A 4,884-nucleotide genomic window follows, 5' to 3' on the forward strand; every position below is an offset into this window, starting at 1 on the left:
AACGGAACTTATTGTTTCAGAGGAAAACAGCAACACAGCGTACAGTCGAGTCTTAATAGCTTACTTACAACTGGGCTCCTCAGGCACTCTTCTTGGCTGCAGTGGTTATTATTATATTTACATGCTTCCAGCTCCCGCTTTTGCTCGATGACAACTCGTACTTTCCCCTTTTCTCCCTCCCTCGCTCACAGACACATAACGGGTATGGCAGTCCATTCTCCCTGCAGCACGGACTACACTGCCCATGATGCTACATTCTTTAGAGCTATGCTTGTAGCATTCTGCCTATTAGCTTAGCACAACAACAACAACAAAAAGGCGCTCTCTCAGTCAGGAAACACGCAGAGAGAGAGCGTCACCCTGTAACCATGGCAACCGTAACGCTGCCGCCTGGAACAACAGAACATAGCTGTCAAACAAAACCAAAACAGTCCTGACCCATGACAATATGAAACAGGAAAGTACCGCTGTGCAATCCATTTATTTCAACAAAGTAACTGTATTCTAAATACCACCTTTTTAAACGGTAACTGTAACGGAATACAGTTACTCATATTTTGTATTTTAAATACGTAACGCGGTACATGTATCCCGTTACTCCCCAACACTGCCAATAACCTTATAACTCCCGTTGTGTGTGTGTGTGTGTGTGTGTGTACAGAGCGACAGCCAGGTTCATAATGGATATAAGGAAGTTTATTCAAAAAAAAAAAGGAGCCACATTCAGGTAAAAGTGTAAAATCAAATGATCTGTCTCTCAAGAATAATGTTGGATCAGTATTTCAATGTTTATATCTTTTATTAGATGTTCATGTGGTTTGGTTATTTCCCTTTTGGTTGAAAGTACACTGAGAGAGGACTTTTTGTTAGTGATCTTAATATAATTTTTTTCACATTAATGTAATTTTTCATCTAATTGAATCTATTTGTGTATGTTTGTCAGTCTAAAGAGGGAGAGAGGAAAGAGGGAAATGTGAGGAGAAAGTACAAGGTCAGGAAGAACCAGGTAAGAAAACAGACAGGGAACAGTGACAGGCAAAACAGAAACTGTTAAACTGACAAAGAGAAAAAAACTGATTTTACTCTTACAGTCTGGAAGTTGTGTCCTCCCTATATTAAAGCTGCTATACAGAATCTGCAAAACAAACTGGGTTGAAACGTTTTTGACCCTCTTTAACAACACTCCAACATAACATTATAATTGATTGGGGAGATTAAAATTAATGATATATCCTTATGTGGTTCAGCCACAACTCTACTAAAACCTCAGCCAGTAATAGGTAGGCCAACTTTTGGACCGTCCAGTTGTCTGTATGACTGCCGCAGTACGTGCACCACATTTGCACACTATCAGAAAGTGCCAAACAGCCCTGGTGGAGTGAGGAACTGTAAAGAGAAGCAGAGCGCTCTGTTTATATTCTAAAAATGTTTTAAGCTAGCTTGTTTCAAAGATTCTGTACTGCAGCTTTAAATGTTTTCCAAAAGCACACATACACTTACCTTATCAGTGTTTCTCAAACTTTTTACAGTGTGTACCACCTGAGAAAATGTCAAGCTCTCCCAAGTATCACTATGAAGGCATCAAACTCATAAATCTTACAACACAAAATTAGTATCTGCAGTAAAGATTTTTTTTTCATACATTGTATACATTCTACCACAGGCAAAGTTGCCTCCATTTTTATAGTTTTTTATTAATATTTTGTAATAATTTATTCTGTTTTGGGAGGAGGTTTTTTTTTATGTATCTGTATTATATTGTTTACTTTTTACTCACTATGAGCATCATTCATTATTCTCCCCCAGTAATTAAGGTTAAGAGATGTATTTTTTTTTTATTCCAATCCATTCTTCTTTTGCAGCATTTAAATAACCTTTATCAGATTTGATGGTTTTGTTACAGACTTTTCAAAAAGGTGTTTTGCTTTTCTTTCACGAATGTGGGGATTCAATTGTGTTAAAATGTACAAAACAGTGATGTCATGTTTTGTGACGAGGACCCAGGCACAGAGAGACTTGATGAATTTAAGAATCTTATGATTTAATAAAGAAATCGGAAAACTTCTGATTGGTGGAGGGGTCTCACATTTTCCCTGTTCTGTTTTTCACTAGTGTTGCATATGCTGGGGTCAGTGACATGTGACCATACATACAACCTTACAGAGGCTGCTCAGGTAGTCCAGTTCCTCCAGGATGGCACATGATTAGGTGCTAATGGCAGGTTTATGTGCCTCCCAGCACAGTCTCAGGAGCACGAAGGAGACTCCAGGAGCGCTGCGCAGGGCTGCAGAAGGCCTTGACTCATCAGCAGGACTGGTGTCTGCTCCTCTGTGCACGGAGGAAGAGGATGAGCGCCAAAAGAGCTATGCTGGTGTGAACGCCTTACCAAACAGACTTCATGAGGGCGACATGAGTCCTCGTTCAGTATGACTGGTTTGGGGATACTGAGAATATGCAGGAAGCTCTGGAGGATGACTCGAGCGATGCCACTGAGTGGACCTCATGCTCACCTGACCAAAATCCATTAGAATACCTCTGGGACGTTATGTTTGGGCAAAGTGGACTCACCTGTAGGTGGATTGTTTTCATTTCCATCAAACGATGTGGCATCTTTCATTTGTCAGAGCACATCTGTTGTGTTTTTAATGTGTAAAGATGTCCCACTTTAAACATGCATTAGGCAATGTTTCATATATTAAACACTTTTTATTGCCAGTGTGTGAACAGAAAAAAAAAACAGAAAAAATATGTTTAGCTGTACTTCTCTGCTCTTTGCCATTAAATGGACTGAAGGAAGGAATGAAGGACTTAATCTCTTCTTTTAAGGCCGTTTTCCTTTGATTGGCAGTGCCTCTGCTTGCTCAGCAGGGGAGTGGACGTTGGGTATAGGTGAAATGAGTTCTGCTCTCCATTAAATCATCCTGATCCAAGAGTCGAAAAACCTGTAATCAACTGTTTGTGCACACACTGAGCCGAGTATTAGAAACTCGTTTAACAGGAACACCCACCATGGAATAGGAAGTGCGTGAAAGGAAGTAATAAAAGGTTCCCCTTACACGTACGTTCTCATTTTGAGCAATTATCAAAGAAGTTAATATTTTACTGTTCTCTCAGCTTCAGGCGACGCCATCCTCGCCATCTCTACAGCAGCTGCAGGTATCTCAGGGGCTCTCTCAGTAAGCCAGTTACTCTGGTTATATCTGTAAGGGGGCGTGAGGGGCCTAGCCTTGGGACCCTTAAACCCTTAATTCAGCTTTTCTCTGAGTTAAAGCATTACATCAGAGGATTTGATGTCCTGACAGTAAGCTCTGAGAAAGCTGTGCTGTGATCAGTCTGTAATCAGATTCACAGAGAGCTGTAGGCTTTAATCTCTTCCTCCAGCTGTTTCCTCACTCATACGAGCACAGAAATCATCCACAGGAAGTTTGGAAAGCTTTTCCTCAAGTGTCACATGTCTCCCCTCATCCTCAGACTGAAGTTTAATGATTTATGAAGCTGCAGAGGGACACATCCTCATCGGTAGGTTGGACATCAGCTTAATGAGGTTTCTGACTGCCTTTTCTTAATCCTTCAGATGATCCGCTGGACTCTCGTTGTTTTAAAGGCATTTGTGTCACTGGATGAAACAAAAGTTACACAACGAGGGGCAAAATTCACATGGGAAACCGACATCAGTGTCAGCATTAACTCATTGTTTAGCTGAAAGTCTTCCTCGGCAGAAAGGGGAAACCAATCCATGACCACAACCAGGTGTGTACTATAAATATGCTGTGCTGCTTGATGGCACCTTCTTCCAAATGTAATTCAGAACAAATTAACATTTCTGTAATTTTTCACTTTTTTTTCTCTTTTTTTTTTTGCTGTTGCTTTGCTGTCTGTGAAATCCATCAGCCGCCCACAGTGACATTAATTTTCTGTTTAGTAAATCCAAATATTTACAACCAAATTCTGCTGAGTCTTTAATATGTAAATTAATTTATTCTCAGATGATGTTCTCAGATCTAGATGCGTGCTTGACCATCCAGGGGGAAAAGTTGATTCTGTTTATCTGGACCAATATTCCCTCTAAGCTGCACGCATGCGCAATCGCACACTGCTGGCATGGTCTGCGCACAGAAAATCTGCACTGCGGACACAAAAAAAAATCCAACCTGAATTGAAATCAAAATAAATACACAACAATTCATTCTGTGCTTTTTTGCTGTGTGAGTCAGTAGTGACCGGTGACTGGCTGCTCCTGCCAGTGATGCGATTCACATTTGTATTTATGCAGCTAATCAACAAGCTGTGACAGCATCCTTATGTGCCGACACCGTTGTTTTAGCTAGCAAAGCGGTGTGGCCGATGTGGAGTGAAGACATGCTAATGACAACGTGTGCAAACATTGGAGATGTGAGCAGGACAGACGGAAAAATTAAGGTGAAGTTTAAGTTCTCAGTCAGATTTGTACGGAAGAGGATTAAGGCCACTGGAAAAAAAAGAAAAAGAATTCTGACTTTAATCTCAGAATTCTGACTTTTTTCTCAGAATTCTGAGATTAAAGTCAGAATTCTGACTTTTTTCAGAAGGACTGACAGACTGAAGATCTGCTTTGTGGGCTGGACCTCTTCAGACACCAGAATGAAAGCAGAACCTGCAATATGACTCACAACACCTCTCTGAGGTTTGACTGAGTCAAAAGAGTTTGTGATCCAACTGCATGTTGGAGGCCAAAGGTCAGCTGCTGGCTGTGAGAGGTAGGTCCTTGGGTCAGTCTGAATGTGACAAACACACTGTCAGTTGCTGAGGAGTCGAGTCCTTTTTAATAACGCTTTGGCACACGAGTCCCAGATCAGTTACAGATGCTAGCCCTCGAGCAGAGAGGGTTGGTGTTCTGTGCTGTGG

General features: G+C 41.1%; 1 long non-coding RNA gene across 4 annotated transcripts; it reads left to right on the plus strand.

Moving 5' to 3' along the window:
* The first annotated feature begins 461 nt into the window (after window positions 1-461).
* LOC146692618 (uncharacterized) lies at window positions 462-4,461 on the plus strand. Of its 4 annotated transcripts, none has more exons than XR_014915250.1 (4): window positions 462-727; window positions 944-1,006; window positions 3,575-3,750; window positions 3,892-4,461. It is a non-coding gene; the product is annotated as an uncharacterized LOC146692618 (long non-coding RNA). The 4 variants fall into 4 exon arrangements; XR_014915251.1 differs by lacking the exons at window positions 3,575-3,750; window positions 3,892-4,461 and adding an exon at window positions 2,113-3,103 and having other exon boundaries at window positions 462-526; window positions 662-727; XR_014915248.1 differs by lacking the exons at window positions 3,575-3,750; window positions 3,892-4,461 and adding an exon at window positions 2,113-3,103.
* Window positions 4,462-4,884: the final 423 nt, after the last annotated feature.

This window comes from Copadichromis virginalis, linkage group LG15 (genome assembly GCF_057382275.1).
Source record: "Copadichromis virginalis isolate Kocher_CV1m ecotype Utaka linkage group LG15, C_Virginalis_male_GT1.1, whole genome shotgun sequence".
NCBI lineage: Eukaryota > Metazoa > Chordata > Actinopteri > Cichliformes > Cichlidae > Copadichromis > Copadichromis virginalis.